Source organism: Hyaena hyaena, unplaced genomic scaffold (genome assembly GCF_003009895.1).
Source record: "Hyaena hyaena isolate Hyena2069 unplaced genomic scaffold, ASM300989v1 scaffold_245, whole genome shotgun sequence".
Taxonomy (NCBI): Eukaryota; Metazoa; Chordata; class Mammalia; order Carnivora; family Hyaenidae; genus Hyaena; species Hyaena hyaena.
This window is the reverse complement of record NW_024080878.1, coordinates 1322645-1346723: the sequence shown is the minus strand read 5'-3', so window position 1 is coordinate 1346723 and position 24079 is coordinate 1322645.

Here is a 24079-nt window from a genome sequence, read left to right as displayed (position 1 = left end):
TCCCCTTCCCCCCATCCTCACCCTCACTTCCTGATCCTTTAGCAACAGCAGGAACTCAAGAGGCCCAGTAGGGCTAAGCCACAGTAACCTGTGATCTACATGACAGTCATTCTGAGGTTGTTTCTGGTTTAGAAATACCAGATGATCCATTTAGCAGACATCACATCAACCACCAGAGAGTTGTGTCAAGCCCCTAAAAGCACAGAGAAAACCAGTATCAAGGGGATATAGAGATGTACCAGTGATTCTGCTGTTGTTAAGGTAGGAATGAGAAGATGTTTGTTGATGATAACACTCCACTCACTTCAGTGCTAACTCTTGTCTCCATCCCTATGACTTCATTCCTACTCACAGGAGCACACCTGAGTCCAGTGCCATCAAAGTCAGGTTTTTGGAGAAGTCTTTGTATTTCCTCACCCACACAGAGAAGGAGATGGCTCAGTTTAAACCTTGAGATGCTGTGTCTTATACCTTAGTCTGGTATTGTGGAAACTTAAAGAGCAAGGTGAGAGGTAAAGGCAATGGGGCTACGGAAGCAGATAGGTAAGGACCGGTTCATGAGTCCCTGGGGCATGCTGTGGCAAAGGAGTCTAAGATAATTTGAAGCAGGGATGTGACATGCTCAGAATTATGCTTTACAAAGATCACTGCAGTAAAAGTATGTGGAATGTTTTGAAAAGGGCAAGACTGGAGGCAGAGACCTGAGGTTATCATAATTCTGTTAAGACATTACAATTTCTAGAAAAGCATAGGATTTCATCATTAGAAGAGAAAAAGGACAAAACGTGCAAGTTGCTAGAGAGAAGACCATCCCCTTGGAGAGCTCCACAGTTGAAATATCTTTCCTGTGAGTTGCCTTTTTATTTGTCATTGAGCATGCTAAGGAAATATGCATTCACATTATTTTCTGATTACAAAAGCAATCCATAGTCATTGTAAATATTTCAGAAATATTTAATTTAAAAGTCCTTCACAATCCACCCCTCCACCCCCTCCCCGCCTACCCCCCCAGAGGTAACAGCTGTTACTAGTAAAATACCTTTCTCACAGTGGGAAATCCTGCTCTTACCAAAGGACCTGAAATGCCTCACAACCAGATCTCAAAAGGCAATGTAATGCTCAGATTCCCTGAAGAGTAAATGATGAAAGAGTATTCAGAGAAGGAAAGCTGTACAGAAATAACTGGGTGAAAAATATTAAATGCTAAAGGAGCTAATTCCCATCATATCTCCTGCTCAAGGATTCACTTGCCTGAAGCTATCTAGGGTACTTGGCTAAATGGGTGACTAATGTTGACTTCAGTGGAATAAATAAGCTATAGAAGTGTACCCTCATTCTTGTTAACTGTTAATGATGTTGCAGTTTACTTTAGCCGTCCTGAGGCCAAAAAGGGTTTTCTATTCCTAGCAGATGTATTGACATGGTGGATAACAATAGAAAATAATTCAGATCACAGGAATCTACCCCCAAAACCAAGAGGTCACTATATATACTGTATGTTAGCCAACTTGACAATAAATTATATTTAAAAAAAAAAAAGGAAAATAACTCAGGATCTTTGTGCCCATGTGTATGTGTCAGGTTGGGATATTAATACTTCCTGACTCCCTAGAGAGGTGATGAAGCAATTGGGTGATTTCTTCTTGGTCACTTGCTTTTGAAATGACAGGAAAAAGATCTAGACTTGAAGCCTTTTTAAGAAAAGAATTGTCCAGGGGCGCCTGGGTGGCTTAGTCGGTTAAGCGTCCGACTTTCGCTTAGGTCATGATCTCGCGGTTCGTGGGTTCGAGCCCCGCGTCTGGCTCTGTGCTGACTGCCAGCTCAGAGCCTGGAGCCTGTTTCAGTCTGTGACTCCCTCTCTCTCTGACCCTCCCCTGCTCACTCTGTCTCTCTCTCTCTCCTAGAAATAAAAAAACATTAAAAAAAATTAAAAAAAAAAAAAAGAATTGTCCATTCTAGACAATTCTTGGATAATTTCTTTAGAAAGAAAGCCTTTCTTTGAACCTATCCTAAGGTTTAACAATTTTTACCATCAGAAATCCTGAACTCTTTCAGGGCACCTGGCTGGCTCAGTCAGTTGAGTCTCCAACTCTTGATTATGGCTCAGGTCATGATCCCAGGGTCATGGGATCTAGCTCCTTGTCGGGCTCTGTGCTGAGCGTGGAGCCTTCTTAAGATTCTCTTTTCCTCTGCCCCCTCTCCCTAACTCGTGTGTGTACTCTCTCTCTAAAACAAGAAAAGAAAAGAAAGAAAAACAAAAATAAATAAAAAATTCTGAACTCTTTCAATTGCTATAACAGAAACTTAATTCAGACAATCCTCTGTGAAAAACAGAATCCTCTGTTTCACTCCTCTAAAGCCTGACAAAGGTAGAGTTGGCTTCAGGTATACAAGCTTCATCAGGAATTATAATTAGATTTGAGAAAATCTACTTCAGTATCTGCATGATGCTTGAGTAGAGGAGGCGCATTCTTAAAAGTTGTGGAATATCATGTTTGGCCATATGCATGGTCAAAATATTGAGAGTTAGTCATTGATGGCAAAGAATGCCAAAACAGCTGTGCAGAAAGAAATAGAAAGATGGTAAGGGAACAGTGCTTTGCTGAAATACCTTTTCTTTGCACTAGTCTGAAGTGAATTTCTCTTACTTGCAACCCAAAGAATCATGATTGCTATGGATTGAATATTTGTGTCTCCTCAAATTTCATATGTTGAAGACTTTAACCCCCAATAGGATGGTATTTGTGGGGGGGCTTTGAGAGATGATGGTGGAGACCCCGTGATAGGTTAATGCCCTTCTAAGCAGCAGAAATGACACTGGAACTCTCTCTGCCATGTGAGGAAAAAAGAAGGCAGCTATCTGCAAGTCAGGAAGAAAATCCTCACCAGGAGCCAAGTCAGCAGGCACCTGGGTCTTAGACTTCCCAGCTTCCAAAACCATGAGAATTAAACATCCGTTGATTAAGCCATCTAGTCTCTGGTATTTTGTTATGGTAACCCAAGCTGACTAGGACAATGACTAAGAAAACTACTGAAGAAAATTAGTAATAGTCTTTGCTGTATACTCTTTACAAGATATAGAGAAAACATCTCTCCTATACTGAAATTTCACTCTCAAAGGTCATCAGTTTCCAGTTGCCAAATCCATTGATTCTCATTCAATTTCCATTCTTCTTTGCCATGTTGACTGTCCTTGCCTTCTTCTTTTTTTTTTTAAAGTTTATTTATTTATTGTGAGATAGAGGGAGAATGAGCAGTGGAGGGGCAGAGAGAGAGGAAGAGAGAGAATCCCAAGCAGGCTCCATGCTGTCAGTGCAGAGCCCAGCCCAGGGCTCAGTCTCACCAACTGCAAGATCATGACCCGAGCCAAAATCAACAGTCTGACACTTAACTGACTGAGCCACCCAGGCTCCCCATCTGTCCTTGCCTTCTTGAATCCCTTCTACTTTGGCCTCTGTGACCCCCCCTTCCATGGATTCTCCTTTTACTTTTCTGACAGCTCTTTCTCTGTATCCTTCAGTCTTGTCTTTTGTCCACTTGCCCTATACAGGAAATCTCTGAGTTTTTGTTCTTGGACATCTTATCCTCTTGCTCTACTCTCTTTGCTGAATGATTTTATCTACTCCAACAATTTTCTGTTGCACTCATAGGCTATTCCAATGTATCATTTCCTCATTTATTATTCATAGCCTTAAAGTTTGCTGAGCTTTAGGTCCTGAGTTTTTACTGTCCTGGTGAATACCTCCACCTTCCTAAGATGCAAACACTGTAACCATGTCCAAAACTGAACTTCTCCTTTCCCTAATCTAGTCCTAAATCACTTTTCTAGCTACCAGTACCTCTCATACTGAGCCTCTCTGGCAATCCACACTTTCTTCCAGGCTCTAGTCCAGTTTTGTAGGCTTCCTTCACCAACACCTTTTCTCCTCTCCCCTAAGCTCCCTTTGTGAGTATCCCATTCCATTCTCACTTTCTTGTCTAAATCCTGCTTTGTCCAATATTCATCTTCCTCCTTTTCCCTTGTTGACTATCACTTCCTCAGAACATCTTATACATTTTTATGCTTCTATGAGTTGCTTATGGTTTCCTTCTCCCTGGAATGCTATTTCCCTACTGTTTCCTATCTAAATGCTACTCATCTTTCAAAATCCAACTCAAATGCTAATTCTTCCATGTAGCCCCCTGACACACTTTGTCAGGACCAAGCATTCACCTCTTTAGGCTCCCACAGAACCACCAGAACAAGTACTATTATCTGATTGGAGTTATTGTGAGTTATGTATTTTCCTTTCTCTCCTGGTAGAGTGTGATTTTGCTTGAGGGAAGGACATATCATAACAGTGCACTGCACAAATCAGATGCTCAGTAACATTTGTCAAACTGAATTGTAGAAGAAACTAATTGAGAAAACTGAAGAGATCTTTAATTAGAGGCAATGTTGCTTAAGAAAGACATTTATACTTCAGGGGACTATTCTCTTATATAAATTCTTTGCTGTTAAAACAATGGAATGAGAGGGGCACCTGGCTTCTCCATCAGTAGAGCATGTGACTCTTAATCTGAGGGTCATGAGTTCAAGTCCCACATGGGGTGTAGAGTTTACTTAAAACAAAAAACAAAACAGTAGAGAGATAGGCAGTAGCACACAGGGCAGATGCCTTCTTCTTATTAGGTGATTTTCATTTAGCCTTTACCCTACAACACAAGTGGCCTTCCCTTTGGAATGTTTGGTTTGAATAAGCTGAGATTTCTTAGAATTCATATCTTGAGAGATTTTATTCTTTAAGTAAGCAGAAGAGAGAACTCTGAACTCATACATTATATGGTTTTGATACATCGTGGGCTCCACATATGAGTAATTGACTTATGATGAAATCTAAACCTATCAGGACAGAAGAAGTAGTAGAGCATATTAAGTGAAAGCTTGACTCTGGAGCAGGACTGCCAGGGCCTGAATTAGGCAAATTAACTTCTTTGTGCCTCACTTCCCTCTTGTGTCCAGTGCAGATTGTAATGGACCTACTTCACAGGGTTATTATGAAGATTAGACAGATTAATATATGCAAAGTTCTTGAACAGGCTAGGCACATGGTAAGCATTCAGTAATTATTAGGTGTTATTATTTTCAATTACCACTTTCAAATCCCCCTCTCCTGTACCTTAAGGACACCCCTGGCAGATTTTGACCTGACTACTATAATTCAGTTCAGTTTGGTTTAAAACATCAGTCTTTGAACATTGGTTCAAAGTTCTCTGCCTCATCCAATACAAGCTAGACTCACTGGCAGGAGGATACTGGTTGACTTTTTCGATTTTCTTCCTGTTCTAGTGCCCTGGAGGGTGTCTGGAGAGTGGGTGGTATTGGATCAGGCTCTGAGGCACTGGGTCCCCTTCCCAGTTCTTGGGACTGCGTCAGGAAGAGAGATGAAGACAGTCAGAGCTCTCCTCACATAGCTAGCTTCCTCTTGTTAGGGATGCATCCCTGAAACTCACTGCTGAGGTTCAGTTTTGTTCTGCTCCTTCTGTGGCATCTGATGAAGTGGTTGCCTCTACCGGATGGGTGCACAGGCTCTTAATGCACACTGTTCAGTTTTACCCTAGATACCTCTTTAGCATTAGATTACTGAAGCACAGTTGATGCTGGAGAGGAGACTAGAAACGATGCTTGATTTTGTTGCTTTATTGTTCTGACAAGAGGGACAGCTTACAATCAGAACACTCTTATTTCCCACAGTGTCTGCTGAATAGGCTTCCAGTGAGGATGTATAATAGAGCTCAGTGTGTCTGAAGCAGATCACAGACCAGAAGCCCAGATGCTACTAAAAGCGTTTCTGGATCTCAAGTATTTTTATATTTTAAATGTTTTTTAATGTTTATCTTTGAGAAAGAGAGAGAGAGAGAGAGTGTGTGTGTGTGTGTGTGTGTGTGTGTGTGTCAAAGGAGGATGGACAGAGATGGGGACAGAGGATCCAAACCAGGCTTTGCACCTGATGTGGGCTTGAATTTATGACCCACGAGACAATGACCTAAGCTGAAGTTGGATTCTCAACTCACTGAGCCATCCAGTTGCTCCATGGATCTCAAGTACTTTAAAGAGAGCGACAACCCAAAATAACATTTATTGAATATCTACTAAAGCTAGGTGCTTATGCCTAAAGCTAGATATACAATATCTATTCTATGTGATAAGGACTACTAGTTCCATTGTACAGAGGAGGAAAATGAAGGTAAGAGGAACGAAATCAATAATTGCCATTATTTCTGACGGCCCTGCTTCTTACATAAACATTTCCACACCAATACAGAAAGTTAGTTAAGATTTCAGAGAGGAGGGGTGTTTGAGTGGCTCAGTTAGTTAAGCCTCTGACTCTTGATTTCAGCTCAGGTCTTGATCTTTCAGGTTGTGAGATGGTTTATGAGATCAAGCCCTGAGTTGGGATCTCTGCTTGCTGTGGAGCCTGCTTGGGATTCTCTCTCCCTCTCCACCTGCCCCTCCCCACTCAAGGATTCATGTTCTCACTCTCTCTAAAAAAAAGAAAAGAAAAGAAAAAAAAGATTTCAGAAACGCAATATTACTAAAGTCCTATTCTGGATGTTTAGGATAAAGCTGTGATTGCTAAATTAATTTTTTTAATGATGCAAATATACATCTTTACTTGGTATTAATTCATTACAAGTATAAAGGCCATAAAATGTCTTAATTTTTTAAGTCTTTTTTCCCCAGTATTTATTTATTTTAAATTCCAGCATAATAAACATACAGTGTTATGTTTCAAGTGTATGATATACTAATTCAACAATGCTATACATTGCTCAGTGCTCCTCACAGTAAGTGTGCTCTTAGTCCCCTTCACCTCTATTGCAAATTCCCCTATATTGCCTATACCCACCTCTCCTCTAGTAACCATCAGTTTGTTCTCTATAGTTCAGAGTCTGTTTCTTGGTTTGTCTCTCTCTCTTTTTCCCCCCTTTGTGAATTTGTTTTGTTTATTAAATTCCACATATGAGTAAAATCCTATGGTATTTGTCTTTCTCTGACTGACTGAATTCAGTTAACATAATACTCTCTAGCTCCATCTGATGCAGTTTTGGACTGGTGGGGGGGGGGGGGGGGGGGCAGGGGTCTGGAGACTACGACCAAGAAAGAATTCTTGAGACATCTTTGGAGCCAAAGGTGGTTTTATTAAAGCATGGGGATAGGACCTGTGGGCAGGAAGAGCTGCACTGGGATTGGGAAGAGTGACTTGTTATATACCTTGGAGTTGGAAGAGGCAAAGACCAAAGGGAGGTTTCCAGAAACTTTGATATGCTAAAGAGGACTCCTAAGATACTGGAGATCTAGCTATTATCAAGCTAAGGTTGTTTTTCCCTCTAGCCAAGCATTAACATTAAGATAGTTGGGAGTTTTTGGAGAAATGTTATACTCCTGCCTCAAGTATTTGCCAATGGGCTGCAGGTTATAAGGAAATTTAATTGTATCTACCATTTCCTTCTTGTCTTTGTTCCTCACATCACTACGGAAGGGAGGGGAGGATGACGTTAGGGCTCCAGAAAGCTGAGTCTATTGATAAGATTGCCTTTTTTTCTGGTAATTTACTAAGACATTTATAAACTGATGAGATGAATATCATACATACCCCACCTGAGAGGGGGGTTGCAGGGTGTCAGCTTGCCTTATGATCCCTCATCACATCCACGTCATTGCAAATGGCAAGATTTCATTCCTTTTTATGGCTAAGTAATAGTCTCTTATATATGGGTGTGTGTGTGTGTGTGTGTGTGTGTATCTCACTTCTTTATTCATCTAAAGATGAATATTGGGGTGTTTCCATATCTTGGCTATTGTATAATGCTGCTATAAATGAAGGGGTATATATGTCTTTCTGAATTAGTGTTTTTGTATTCTTCGGATAACTACTCAGTAAATGGAATTACTGAATCATATGATAATTCTGTTTAATTTTTTTGATGAATCTCTATTACTGTTTTTCACAGTGGCTGCACCAGTTTGCATTCCCACCAACAGTGCACAAGGGTTCTTTTTTCTCCACATCCTCACCAACACTTGTTGTTTCTTATCTATCCTTATAGTCTATTCCCTACAGAGAACTAAAGAAAAGGATGATCTTATTGATACTAAGTTCAGTGGGCACTTCCCCCCCACCGTGGGCACTTTTTCTATCCTTTTAAAATGTGTCTTCTTGGGGCACCTGGGTGGCTCAGTTGGTTAAGCATCCAGCTTTGTTCAGGTTATGATCTCATGGTTTGTGGATTTGAGCCCTGCATCAGGCTCTGTGCTAACAGCTCAGGGCCTGCTTGGGATTCTCTCTCTTCCTCTCACTCTCTGCCCCTGCCCCACTCGCTCTTTTTCTCTTTCTATCTCAAAATAAATAGACTTAAAAAAAGAGTTTTACCAGGGGCGCCTGGGTGGCTCAGTCAGTTAAGCGACAGACTTTGTCTCAGGTTATGATCTCATGGTTCGTGCGTTCGAGCCCCTCGTTGGGCTCTGTGTTGACAGCTCAGAGCCTGGAGCCTGCTTTAAATTCTGTGTTTCCCTCTCTCTGTGGTCCTCCCCCCTCATACTCTGTCTCTGTCTCCGTTAAGAATACATAAAAAACATTAAAAAAAGTTTTACTGAAAACTATAGAAAGCTTATGAAAGAAATTGAAGAAGACACAAAAAATGGAAAAACATTCCGGGCTCATGTATTGGAAGAACAAATATTGTTGGAGTGCCTGGGTGGCTCAGTCAGTTAAGCATCCAACTTCTGCTCAGGTCATGATCCCACAGTTCGTGAGTTCGAGCCCCGTGTCGGGCTCTGTGCTGACAGCTAGCTGAGAGCCTAGAGTCTGTTTCAGATTTTGTGTCTCCCTCTTTCTCTGACTCTCCCCTGCTCACGCTGTCTCTCTCTCTCTCTCAGAAATAAATAAAACATTAAAAAAAACTTAAAAAGTATTGTTAAAATGCCGATACTACCCCAAACAATCTACATAATCAGTTCAATTCCTATCAAAATAACATCAGCATTCTTCTCAAAACAATCCTAAAACTTGTATGGAACCACAAAAGACCCTGAATCGCCAACGTAATATTGAAGAAGAAAACCAAAGTGGGAGGCATCACAATCCCAGACTTTAGCCTCTACTACAAAGCTGTAATCATCAAGACAGTGTGGTATTGGCACAAAACAGACACATAGACCAATGGAATAGAACCCAGAAATGGACCCACAAACATATGGCCAACTAATCTTTGACAAAGCAGGAAAGAATATCCAATGGAATAAAGACAGTCTCTTCAGCAAATGGTGTCAGGAAAACTGGACAGCGACATACAGAAGAATGAATGTGGACCGCTTTCTTACACCATACACAAAAATAAGCTCAAAATGGATGAAAGACCTAAATGTAAGACAGGAAGCCATCAAAACCCTCAAGGAGAAAGCAGGTAAAAACCTTTTAGACTTTGGCCGCAGCAACTTCTTACTCAACGTGTCTCCAGAGGCAAGGGAAACAAAAGCAAAAATGAACTATTGGGACCTCACCAAAAGAAGAAGCTTCTGCACAGCAAAGAAAACAATCAGCAAAACTAAAAGGCAACCAACAGAATGGGAGAAGATATTTGCAAATGACATATCAGATAAAGGGTTAGTTTCCAAAATTTATAAAGAACTTATCAATCTCAACACCCAAAAAACAAATAATCCGCTGAGGAAATGGTCAAAAGACATGAATACATACTTTTCCAAAGAAGACATACAGATGGCTAACAGACACATGAAAAGATGCTCAACATCACTCATCATCAGGGAAATACAAATCAAAACCACAATGAGATACTACCTCACACCTGTCAGAATGGTTAAAATTAACAAGTCAGGCAACAACACATGTTGGCAAGGATGTAGAGAAAGAGGAACCCTTTTGCACTGCTGGTGGGAATGCAAACTGGTGCAGCCACTCTGGAAAACAGTATGGAGGTTTCTCAAAAAATTAAAAATAGAACTACCACATGACCCAGCAACTGCACCCCTAAGTAGTTAGCCAAAGGATACAGGAACCAAACCTCTCTGTTTCAGAGGGGCATATGCACCCCAATGTTTATAGCAGCACAATCGACAATAGCCAAAGTATGGAAAGAGCCTAAATGTCCATCGACTGATAAATGGATAAAGAAGATGTGGTATAGGGGCACCTGGGTGGCTCAGTCGGTTGGGCATCAGACGGCTCAGGTCATGATCTCACTGCTCATGGGTTCCAGCCCCATGTCAGGCTCTGTGCTGATGGCTCAGAGCCTGGAGCCTGCCTCAGATTCTGTGTCTCCCTCTCTCTCTGCCCCTCCCCGGATCACACTCTGTCTCTCAAATATAAATAAGTGTTAAAAATTTTTTTAAAAGTTACATATATATATAATGGAATATTACTCAGTGGTCAAAAAGAATGAAATCTTGCCATTTGCAACAATGTGGATGGAACTAGAGTATATTATGCTAAGTGAAATTAGTCAGTTGGAGAGAAAAACAAATAGATGACTTCACTCATATGTGGAATTTAACATACATAACAGATGAACATAAAGGAAGGGAAGCAAAAATTATATAAAAATAGGGAGGGGGGCAAAACCTAAGAGATAATATAATATAAATGTAGAGAACAAACTGAGTGTTCCTGGAGGGGGTGGAGGAGTGGGGATGGGCTAAAGGGGCAAGAAGAATTAAGGAGGACTCTTGTTGGGATGGGCCTTGGGTGTTATATGTAGGGGATGTATCACTGGATTCTACTCCTGAAATCATTATTGCACTATATGCTAACTAACTTGGATGTAAATTAAAAACAAAGGTTTTACATGGAAAGAGCCTAAGTGTCCATCAAGGGACGAATGGATCAAGAAGATGTGGTTTATCTATACCATGGAGTACTACATGGCAATGAGAAACAATGAAATCTGGCCATGTGTAGCACATGAATGGACCTTGAGGGTGTTATGCTGAGCGAAATAAGTCAGGCAGAGAAGGACAAATATCATATGTTTGCACGTATAGGAGGATTAGGAGGAACTTTACTGAGGAACAAGGGGGATAAGTAGGGTGGAAATGGTTGGGGAAAGGGAGAGAGGTTAACCATGAGAGACTCTTGAATGCTGACAAAAACTGAGGACTGATGGATGTGGGGGGTGGGGGGGGTGGGCATGGAGGAGGGCACTTGTGGGGATGAGCACTGGGTATTATGTGGAAACTAATTTGACAATAAACTATTTGTAAAAAAAAAACAAAAAAAACCCAAAGGTTTTAAAATGTGTCTTCTCTATGGGGTGCCTGGGTAGCTCAGTTGGTTAAGCGTCCAACTTTGGCTCAAGTCATGATCTCATGGTTTGTGGGTTCGAGCCCTGTGTCAGGCTCTGTGCTGACAGCTAGCTCAGAGCCTGGATCCTGTTTCAGATTCTGTGTCTCCCTCTCTCTCTGACCTTCCCCTGCTCACGCTGTCTCTCTCTCTCTCTCTCTCAGAAATAAATAAAACATCAAAAAAATTTTAAATAATAAAATAAAATGTGTCTTCTCTATACATGTGCAATCTCTTCATCTTAGTTGAGCAAACTTTTTCATTATTAATTTGCATGTTCCATTGAATAACAATATGTTTTAGGAAAACTCTTGCAAGAGCTATCGAGGAAAACGTATAATAATTTTTCTAAGATTTGCTAATGTTTTTTTTTATTTCCTCTGATCTCAGATCCAAGTGGTGAAACTAGCACTCTGTGTTATGCACTCATACCATGTATAGAAACTGGGGCCAAGAGCACAATTAGAAGTTGGCAATGGACACAATAATCCCAATTCATTTTTCTTTTTCTTTTTGGCAAGAAGGTAATTCACTGAAAATTAAAACTTTTTCTTTCTTTTTTTAATGTTTTTTAATGTTTATTTATTATTGAGACAGAAACAGAGCATGAGTAGGGGAGGGGCAGAGAGAGAGGGAGACACAGAATCCGAAGCAGGCTCCAGGCTCTGAGCCATCAGCACAGAGCCCAACATGGGGCTCGAATCCACGAACCGTGAGATAATGACCTGAGCCAAAGTCAGACGTTTAACTGACCAAGCCACTCAGGTGCCCCAAACTTTTTATTTTTAAATCCTTAAATAAATCACCCTTCCAAATCTCTTTCTCTTAGTCACTCGCCTGCCATCTATGAACCACCACCAATTTAATAATAAATAAATATTTATAAAAAGCCTGCTGTGTACCAAGCAGTACTGGAATACTATGGTCACCAAGGGAGATGAGGTGTTTGCTTTCATGGTGATTAGGTCTTACCTAGGGAAACAGACAATAATCAGACCAATAATAAAATTTCAGATGATGTGGTATCAGGTCAAGACTAAGTGCCATGAAGCAGAGTGATGAGAAGAGGGTAATAGTAAGTAGGATAGTCAGGAAGGACCAACGTTTGACTGAAACCTGAATGATGATGAGGCACCTACTCAAAGATTTGGGAAAAGAGCCTCTCCAACCAAGGAACTAGCAGGTGCAAGGGCCTGAGAATTATTTGGCAATTGGATACTGAGAGTATGAGTCATCTCTTCATTCCCCTTGGCCCTCACTGACGAGAACTCGACAATAAGTACAGTGTAAGATTAAAAGACTATTTTTAACTTCTGGAGGTCAAAAGGCCTGTAGGGAAATATACAGAAGTCAAGAAGAAAATAAAGGTGAACTGAAGCCAAAATTGTAGCCCAGGCTTACTAAGAAGCATTCCTATAATGAAGGTAAATTCTACAATTTGATTCCATTAAATTGATTTACTGACATTATTGACTAGCAAGGAATCCACCCTATGTCACTCTTCTGTGTCTATTGCATCACTTTATTTATAACTAAATGTTTCCTGAAGTAAAGTAGAAAACAGCCACTTTGCTCTCTGTATTTATATTCCTCAACAGAGATCCCATAGTAGACTTTCTTACATTTGTGGTAAACTACTTTTAGCCATGCATCGAGGCAATAAAAATAGTTTTCGTATGATTATGCCTTTGGAAATCTGGCACAAAATGTGATTTCACTTAGTGAGTATGGTGTGACAGCTGTAAATTGCCACATTCCAGCTTAATGCTTCAATATTGTCTTTTCAGTGTGGCTGAGTTGCTGGTTTTTTCTGGCTTTGACTGCATTTTCCACAGAGAAGCTGGCACTCAGACAAATCCCCTAAGGCACCCTCACAAAGAGATGCTGACAGATCTCTGTCTCTCAGAGGTTCTAACTGGGGAGCTTTCCATCCAAACATGCTGGGCATGAGCATAGGTTATCTGTGTCTGTTGGCCTTTGGGAAGGTCTTCTCATTTTGTCTTACCAACAGCCAAGAGACATAGAGAGCCCCTTGGGATGGGAGTTCTGCCCTGGAGCCAACATGCTCTGGTAGGAAGGCAGTGGACCAGTTTAATGGAGCAAAGAGTCTTATTCAAAGAAACAAGAAGTATTTGAAGAATCAAATTTGTCTCCCCAGTATGTGGGTGGGTCATTGAGTAAGTGCTTAATAAATAATTGATAGAGTGTTCAGGCATTCTCCTCGATACTAGTGGTGTATAGCTGAATACCTAATTTAAAGAAGTCACCCTAACTTGTTTGGGAAAGTAGCCTGTAGTGGCCAACCCTTCTGGCTGCCCCATCCCATCCCTAAGACGGCTTATAACCCAGTGAATTTTCAAGTAGTTATTATCAAGTACTAATTATGTGTCAGGCACTATGGTCTGCCTAAGATGTGCAGAAAATAACAAGACAGATTTTTCTAAGATTAGTATTGTAAACCCAAAAGTGTTATAATGGTTATCTTCAGGGGGTAGAATTAGATGGAGATATAGAGAAGGATCCTTAATTTTTCCTTTTGAACTTACTATTTGAACTTTTTGTCACAAGCTTTCGGCCATGATACTTTTTTGTATCTCAACAGAAATCTTCTGGGTCACATGGGTGGCTTAGTTGGTTAAGTGTCAGTCTTTGGCTTAGGTCATGATCTCACAGTTCGTGAGTTCAAGCCCCATATCAGGCTTTGCACTGACAGTGCAGCCTGCTTCGGATCCTCTGTTTGTCTCCCTCTCTTTCTGATCCTCCTCTGCTCTCTCTCTTTCACTCTCTCTATCTCTCAAAAATAATAAACATTAAAAACAAAAAAAGTCTTCTGAGCAACTGTTTGTGCCACTCTTCTGAGCTTTGAGAACACAGAAATACATGAAACAGAAAAAGTCCCCGTCCTCACGGAACTTCCATTTCAACTGGAGAAGCACCACAAACAAAACAAAAACAGTCCATACAAATATGCCATATAATGATGATTGATGACATGTCCTGTGGAAAAAATAAATACTTTTTAAAAATAAAAGAGTTATTCTGGTTTGTTCATAAACTCTTGACTCTTTAGAGATCAGGATTCTTCACTGGCCTGGGTAAATAGCATTGACAGAAGTGGGCCAGAGGGCCAAACCTCAAAGCCTTGAACCATTTGGACTCATTCTGCACTCTCTCCAGCCAGCATAAATGAAAAGGCAGTCTGTGCTGCCTACATTCTTTGGGCAGAAGAGTGATGTCAATCCAGAGAGTCTGACCTGGCAGGTTGCTCTTGATTGGAGCCCAGGCCTTTCCCCACCCAGTGTGGGGACAGAACTCACTGCTGTGCCAGTATTTGAAGGTGCTGACCCTGCCTACCCCACATTCATTGCCTGCTTCTTCTTTCCAACTTCACCAGCTGGTTTCCAGGGACCTGATCCTGCTGGCTTCTGGCCTGCCCTGACAGCTGCCTGAACACTGGGACTTAAAAATTAGTTCTAAATGCCTGAGTCCAGCCACCACATTCCAATCTATTTTTAGGACAAATCCTCCTTCTTTGGCTCCCTGAAAAACCACTCTTCTTTTTCTGTTTCTAAACTACTTCCATTCCCAGTTCAGACTGAGGTCTCCTCACCTGGGAATACAAAGCTTAGGGTTTCCAGTTTCTGCTTACCAGCCAAGGAGAAGATTCTGTTTTCAGTCAATTCCTCTAGTCAAAGAAGAGGTAAGAGTTGATATGATAGTAAGTTAAAGAAACAGGGCCAAAATTGTATGCACACTGATGTTACTAACATTTAAAAATTATTTTATTTCAATCATGAAAGTGACATAAGCTTATTACAAAAACTTTAGAAAATACAATAAGAATAATTTATATTTTAATGTATTATTTTCTTCTTGATCTGTTCTTGTGCTCAGAAGTTTGTTGTTATTAGTTAAATATATTATTCATGCACACAGGACAAAATTGAAGTAGTAAAACGTCACTGTTCCCCTGCCATCTGGTTCTTCTTTCTGAAGGGAAATGTTCATAATATTCTTTTATAAACCTTTTTATTTTTGTAAAATCTATAGTAATGTTCTACTTTCTTCCCTGATGTTGATAACGTGATTTTTCTCACTTTATATTGCAGTCAACCTAGGTAAAGGTTTGTCAATTTTGTTGATCTTTTTAAAGAATCGGCTATTGATTTGTTGATTTTCTTCATATTGTTTTTCTATTCTCTTGTTTTTGCCTCTACGCCATTATTCTCTTCCTTCTGCTAGCTGTGGGTTCAGTTTGTTCTCCTTTTTCTAGTTCCTTAAGGTGTAAAATCAGGTTATTAATTGACTTTGCCACTCTACCTAATAAATGTGTGTATGTATTATTATTTTATTTTAAAAATTTGCCTACAGTATAATTGACTTTTTGCAATGCTGTTCTATGAATTTTAGCAAATATACAGATTTACATAACTAATGTCACAATCAGGATACAGAAGATCTACTTATTTTGTTAATTACTAAAAAATGAATTGCAAAATCTTCAACTATAATTGTGATTTGTGCATTTATTTCTTTCAGAATTGTTTTCAGCAGGTGTTGATATGATATATAAAGTTGCTTGCTTCTTTTGTAATTAACCACATTTTATGGTATTTTGAAACTATGTAAATATTCTATTTTCATCAAAATTTTAATTTATTCATTGATTTAAAAATTTATTTTTTTTTTAATTTTACTTTAGAGCGATAAAGCACATGAGTAGGGGACAGGAGCAGAGAGAGAGAGAGAAGGAGAGAGAGAGAAAAATCTTAAGCAGGCCCCAAGCTCAGAGCAGAGTCCAATGCAGGACTCAATCCCATGACCCTGGGATTATGACCTGAGCTGAAATCAAGAGTCAGACACTCAACCAACTGAGCCACCTAGGCACCTCTGATTTTTTTATTAATATGAATTCATAATTTTGTATTTTATCTGATGGACTATAGTCTATTAATACCATTATTTTGCAGCTCACATTATATGTGATTTAATCATGGAGCTTCTTCAAGCTTGCTCTTGAGTCCTTTTGATATGTCCCTGTCATTCTTTGTGCACTCCCTTGCTTCTTGCACCAAATGTTCATCCCACTTGTATTTTTTCATGCCCCAAACTTGCAATTACCCATTTCTCTAAGAAGTGGATATTTTTTAGAACCAAGATCTTGACACTAAGTATATTCATTGTTTTTGGGTATCATTGCCCCCAAGCTCTTTTATTTTTTATTTTATTTTTTTTAAAGTAAACTCTATGCCTGTTGTGGGAGGTCAAACTCATGACTCTGAGATCAGAAATCACATGCTCTACCAACGGAGACAGCCAGGCACTCCTACCCCCATGCCCTTTTAGTGGACACACTCATTTACATTTATATTCATTCCTACATCAATTCATCATCTATTGATCTACCTATCATCTATCGATGTATTGAAAACCACATTTCACACTGATAACCTCCAATTTCAATCCAACATCAGGGGTCTCATTCCACTTTTCTACCTTTCTGTGTTTCTAACTCTAATACTGGTAAGAGCATCCAGGCTTCTCTTATCCCTAATACTGTTACTTATTTTTTATCATTCTATTAGTTTGTAACCAATCTCTTATTGCTGTACTGGTCTCTCTCCTGTGCAGATGCCCACCTTATTCCACTTGAACTCCAACAGACACCTTGCACCAGGTTGCCCTACATGGAGGCACTTTCACCCAGTTTTGCCTCTGACTCCTGGTGCCATCATTGCCTTCTGTGGGACACTCTCCTCATCCTTCTTTGGCTTTGAAAATCTGCTTTGAGCTGCTCCGTCAGAGAAGAGTTAATATGGCAGGCCTGAGATTGCTTTCCATCGAAGAGCCTGCTTGCAAGGTTGGCCTGTGGTTAGTCTGGTAACTTGGATTTCAGGAGGGTTTCACCATTCCCAACCTGATAAGGGCAGCTCATTGTGTCCAAACTCTTTGTAAAAATAACATGCTTTATACTGAACAAACTGCTTTCCTTGCAGGTATCTGGGATTCTGGCTAGGCATAGAATGCCTATATGACCAACTTCCAACAAAAACTTTGGGCACTGAGTCTCTAATAGGCTTTCCTGGTAGACAACATTTCATACATGTTGTCACAATTTGTTGCTGGAGGAATTAAGCATGTTCTGTATGATTCCACTGGGAGAGAACTCTCAGAAGCTTGTATCTAGTGTCCTCTGGACTTTGCCCCATGTACCTTTCCTTTTGCTGATTTTGGTATGTATCATTTTGCTGTAGTAAATCCTAGCCATGAGTATGACTATGTGCCAGGTCCTGGTTAATCATTGAACCTGGGGGTAGTCTTGGGGTCCTCTGTCACACCTGGCTTGGGATCTGAAAACCTGGAATGGGCTACCTCTCTGTAAGGACACTCTTTTCACCTGCCTGGGTTTTAAACTTCTATGCTAAGCCAGCCTCCTCATTCTGTCTGGGCTCGGACACCCTATTCCAGGCCACCCCACTTCAGGGACACTGTCCTCACACCATGTGTTTCCAGTGATTTTAGCTACTGTGATTATAGCTGCTATGAATATTTGTGTATAACTCTTTTTGTGAACATTTATTTTCAGTCTTGATGGGTGAATACCTAAGAGTGGCATTGAGGGGTTATAAGGTAGGTCTTTAGTTTTATAAGAAGTTGCCAGGGGCGCCTGCGTGGCTCATTCAGTTAAGCATCCGACTTTGGCTCAGGTCATGATCTCATGTTTTGTGGGTTCAAGCCCCACATCAGGCTCTGTGCTGACAGCTCAGAGCCTGGAGCCTGCTTCGGATTCTGTGTCTCCCTCTCACTCTGACCCTCTTCTGCTCACGCTGCCTCTTTCTCTCTCTCTCTCAGAAATAAATAAGACACTAAAAAATTAAAAAAGAAGTTGCCAAAATTTGTTCTAAAGGAGTAGCTGTACCATTTAAAACTCCTACCAATAATGTACGATTACCAATTATCTTCTAAAAGTTATATGAGGAAAAAGTTATTTTATAGTTACATGTGTTTACCATTTGGGGCACTTCTCATTCTTCTGTAGATCTGCATTTCCTTCTGCCATCATTTTCTTTCTTTTGTTTTTTTGAGAGAGTGAGCAGGGGAAAGCAACAGAGGGAGAGAGAGAATCTTAAGAAGGCTCCATGTTCAGTGAGGAGCCTGACACAGGGCTTGATCCCACAACCCTGGGTTCATGACCTGAGCTGAAATCAAGAGTCGGACACTCAACTGACTGAGCTACCCAGGCGCTCCTCCTGCAACATTTCTTATGTTCCAAGTCTGCTGGTGACAAATCTTTCAGCTTTCATTAAACTGAAATATCCTTATTTTACCTTTATATTTTAAGATATTTTTGGGGTGCCTGGGTGGCTTAGTTGGTTAAGCGTCCGACTTTCGCTTAGGTCATGATCTCGCGGTTAGTGGGTTCGAGCCCTGCGTCGGGCTCTGTGCTGACTGCCAGCTCAGAGCCTGGAGCCTGTTTCAGTCTGTGTTTCCCTCTCTCTCTGACCCTCCCCTGCTCATGCTGTCTCTCTCTCTCTCTCTCCTAGAAATAAATAAAAACATTAAAAAATTTTTTAAAAATATAAGATTTTTGCTGGATTTATTTATTTATTTAAAAAAATTTTAATGTTTTATTTATTTCTGAGAGAGAGACACACACACACAGTGTGAGCAGGGGAGGGTTAGAGAGAGAGAGGGAGATACAGGGTCTGAAACAGTCTCCAGGCTCTGAGCTAGCTGTCAGCACAGAGCCCAATGTAGGGCTCGAACCCACAAACCGTGAGATCATGACCTGAGCCGAAGTTGGACGCTTACCGGCTGAGCCACCCAGGTGCCCCTTTTGCTGGATTTAAAATTCTCAGTTCAGTTTTGTTTTTGTTTTCTTTAAGCACTTTAAAGAAGTTGTTCCATTTTCTTCTTATTTGCATTATGAATTGTAAGAAGTCCACATTTGTTTTTATTGCTGTTCCCTTGAATAATACGTGTCTTTCCCTCCAACCCTACTCTGGCTGTTGCAAAGATTTTGTTTATCTTTAGCTGTCAGTATAGATATAATATAACTAACTATGTTTTTCTTTATGTTTATCCTGCTGGGGGTTCAATGAATTTTTTGATCTTTGGGCTTTTTTTCAACAAATCTATAAAAACATTGGCCATTATTTCTTAAAGTACTTCAGATGCCTTGTTCCCTCTTTCTGAAGTTCTAATTAGGCTTATGTTAGACTCAGCCTTTTTCTTTCTGTGCTACAGTCTGACAAGATTCTTTTGCCCTGTCTTCAAGGTCACTGAGTGGTCTTTTCTTTGATGGTGTCTGATGTTAAATCCATCCAGTGAATTTTAATATCAGATATTGTATTTTTTAGTTTCAGAATTATTTGGCTGTTTTATGGGTTACATTTCTTAATTGATATTTCTCATTTGTTCTTATTATGCTCATGGTTTCCTTTAAGTTCTTGAACATACTCATAATAGCTTTTTAAAAAAAGGCATTTCCAGGGGTGCCCGGGTGGCTCAGTCGGTTGAGCATTTGACTCTGGATATTGGGTCAGGTCATGATCCCAAGGTCGTGGGATCAAGACCCATGTCAGGCTCTATGCCAAGTATGGAGCCTGCTTAAATTTAAAGCTTTACTATCATTTGATAATTAACTTTGTATATAGTATGATAGGTATCTGACTTTTAAAAAATTTGTCAAATATCCCACTACCATTTATTGAATAATCTCTCTCTCTTTTTAAGATTTTACTTTTAAGTAATCTCTACACCAAACACAGGGCTTGAACTCACAATCCTGAGATCAAGAGTCCCATGCTCCACAGGACCAGGTGCCCGTGAATAGTCTTTTTTTTTTTTTTCTGATTTAAATGCTTCCTTTATCATATACTAGTCCTTATAATTATATAGGTTTATTTGATCTCATTAATTTAGAGGAAAAATTACCTTTCCTCTTCTTCCTGTTCCAATACACCCTTTTTAAAATTACTGTAGCTTTAGAATATTTTTTACTTTTTTCTTGTTCCAATACACCCTTGTTTTAATTACTGTAGCTTTAGAATATTTTTTATATCTGCTGGTGCACATCTACTATCCTCAGTTTTCCTTTTTTTCAAAAGTATCAGTATTTTCAACATCAGACTGTTTTAATCTCTGTTGAGCAACAGACTAGTACCTTTATTTATCTAGTGATCATATGCATTTGGAGAGCTTTCATGTATCTCAAAAGCATTCAATGTGTTAAATTGAATGTGCTGGCTCACCAAAGGTACTCATAGTCTTGTGGCAGATAAGTAAACAATTAGAAAATAATTAGATAATTACTAAAATAGAAGAAATCTAGGAGCAGAAGTACCTATCAGGACTGGTACCCTTAGGAAAATTCTTCAAAGATAAGCAGTAGTTGATCATAGGGAAATACTGGGGAGAAGACATTTAAGGCAGAAGGGTAACTTTCGTAAGGACACAGTAGCACAAATGAGTATGGTATGTTCAGGGCACTACATGTGGTTCAGAATGGTTTCTTTTATTCACTGAAGTGCTTTTTCATGTTGGATTCGGAGTCAGCTAGACTATTTGAACTGTGTCAGGTCATGAAGGACTTCAGGACGTTGTCTTAGAGACCACTCTAGTGGTAATGTGGAAAATGGCTTAGAGGTGAATGAGAGGAGAGATCTGAATGAGGTGGGTATGGAGTTAAGAGATCTGACTAGACTCAGTGTTTGACTGGGTGTGAGCGTGAAAGACAAAGAGGAATTGATTGATTCATTCAACAAGTTGAATTTTTTTCTAATGTTTATTTTTGAGAGAGAGAGACACACACACATAGCACAAGCAGGGGAAGGGCAGAGAGACAGAGAAGGAGATAAAGAATCTGAAGCAGACTCCAGGCTCCAAGCCACCAGCACAGAGCCTGATGTGAGGCTCAAACCCACAAACTGTGAGATCATGACCCAGCCGAAGTCAGACATTCAACCAACTGAGCCACCCAAGCACCCCAACAAGTTGAATTTAATGAATGTAAAATGAGAATTCTTGGGTTTTTGGGTTGAGCAAAAGGGGAGCTGATGGTACTCTCTCTCAAGATTTTGAATATAGGGAGTGGATACATTTTGGGAGGTAAGATATTGATTTCAGATTTGGATGTTCTGAGTTTGAAGTGTTTGTGTGTGGTACACCCTAGTATAAACAAGCTTTATGTGTTTTATTCTAGTGTTTGAGATCAATATTTGTCATCTGTGTATGTAAAAGTGGTGACTTGAAGTCATGGCCAAGATTGCCTAGAGAAAGTTTGTAGACTGAGCAGACAGTGAATATCTTGGGGGAAATAACCAGCATTTAAGGAGTGGGGAAAAGAAGAGTTACCTTCAAGAGTTTACTAAGTAGTCAGAGAGTTGTCATAGAAACCAGGAAGAAGGAAGCAGTTAATGTATTAAGCAATGCAGAGAGGTGGCAAATGACTAAAAACTGACCACTGAATCCAATTAAAAGAAGCCCAATGATGACCATAATGAGAGCAGTTAGCTGAGAAAATAAGGAGTAAGGAACTAAGAAAATTTAGATAGAGGGTATCTAAAACAAAATTCAGCATTTTTCCTTCCAATCTGACTCATCTCCTGAGTCTTAGGCACAAATATTCCCCTCAGCCTTCTAAATCAGAAACTTGCTAATCCCTAGTCCCTTCCCTCTCACTTAGTATCCTTATCTAATTAGGGCATTAGTCCCCTAGGTCTACTTCCTTAACATTTCTAATATTGCAGAAGGATAAATCCCAAATATCATGATTATCTGTAGATGACAGTATATCATGATTTTTATGTTTTTCTGATAGTTTGCTTTTTCAATATTTTTCTGGAATGACTATGTAATTAAAATAAAAGTGGTTTTTTAAATATTTATTTATTTATTTTGAGAGAGAGAGAGATTATGTGTGTGCATGTATGCATGTGAAGCACAGAGAGAGCTCTGGAGAGGGAGCATCCCAAGCAGACTCTGGTCTCAAACTCATGAAACCATGAGATCATGACCTGGATGGAGATCGAGAGTTGGACACTTCACCTACTGAGCCATCCAGGCACCCCAATAATAAAAGTTTAAAAGTAGTTTTTCTCATATATCTTCTTATATCTGATGTCAGATCTTTGTTTCCAGTCCATTACCCTGGGTCAGGCCAGTTTTATAATAATTTCTTATCTTCTGGCACAAAAACAGACACCCAGATCAATGGAACAGAATGGAGAACCCAGAAATGGACCCACAAACATATGGCCAACTAATCTTTGACAAAGCAGGAAAGAGTATCCAATGGAATAAAGAGAGTCTCTTCAGCAAATGGTGTTGGGAAAACTGGACAGTGACATGCAGAAGAATGAATGTGGACCACTTTCTTATACCATACACAAAAATAAGTTCAAAATATATGAAAGACCTACGCATAAGACAGGAAGCCATCAAAATCCTAGAGGAGAAACAAGGCAAAAACTTTTTTGACCTCAGCCGCAGCAACTTCTTACTCAATGTGTCTCCAGAGGCAAGGGAAACAAAAGCAAAAATGAACTATTGGGACCTCATCAAAAGAAAAAGCTTCTGCACAGTGAAGGAAACAATCAGCAAAACTAAAAGGCAACTGATGGGATGGGAGAAGATATTTGCAAATGACATATCAGACAAAGGGTTAGTTTCCAAAAGCTATAAAGAACTTATCAAACTTAACACCCAAAAAACAAATAATTCACTGAAGAAATGGTCAAAAGACATGAATATACACTTTTCCAAAGAAGATCTCCAGATGGCCACTGACACATAAAAAAAATGATCAACATCACTCATTATCAAGCAAATATAAATCAAAACTGCAATGAGATACCACCTCACACCAGTCAGAATGGTGAACATGAACAACTCAGGCAATGACAGATGCTGGGTAGGATGTGGAGAAAGAGGAACCCTTTTGCACTGCTGGTGGGAATGCAAACTGGTGCAGCCACTCTGGAAAACAGTATGAAGGTTCCTCAAAAAATTAAAAACAAAACTACCCTGCGATCCAGCAATTGTACTACTAGGTATTTATCCAAGGGATACAGGTATGTTTCCAAGGGGCACATGCACCCCAATGTTTACAGCAGTACTATAGACAATAGCCAAAGTGTGGAAAGAGCCCAAATGTCCATCGACTGATGAATGGATAAAGATGTATTATATATATACAACGGAGTACTACTCAGCAATCAAAAAGAATGAAATCTTGCCATTTGCAACTACATGGATGGTACTAGAGGGTATTATGCTAAGTGAGGACATATGAGGACTTTAAGATACAAAACAGATGAACATAAGGGAAAAGAAGCAAAAATAATATAAGAGGGAGGGGGACTAAACATAAGAGACTCTTAAATATGGAGAACAAACAGAAGGTTGCTGAAGGGGTTGTGGGAGGGGGATGGGCTAAATGGGTAAGGGGCATTAAGGAATCTATTCCTGAAATCATTGTTGCACTGTATGCTAACCAACCTGGATGCAAATTAAAAAATAAATTATTTAAAAAATAACAATTTCTTACCTTCTCTTTCTGCTGCTACTGGGGCACTCCTCAATTCTATCACTGAGAAGTCAGAATAAGATTTGTAAATACAAATCCTAATATGTCCCTTTCCAGTTAAAAGTTCTTCTATGACTTCAGATATCTCCTAGGATTAAGTTCATACTTCCCGCACTTTGTGACAAGTCCTTTATCTTATCTCCCTCATCTC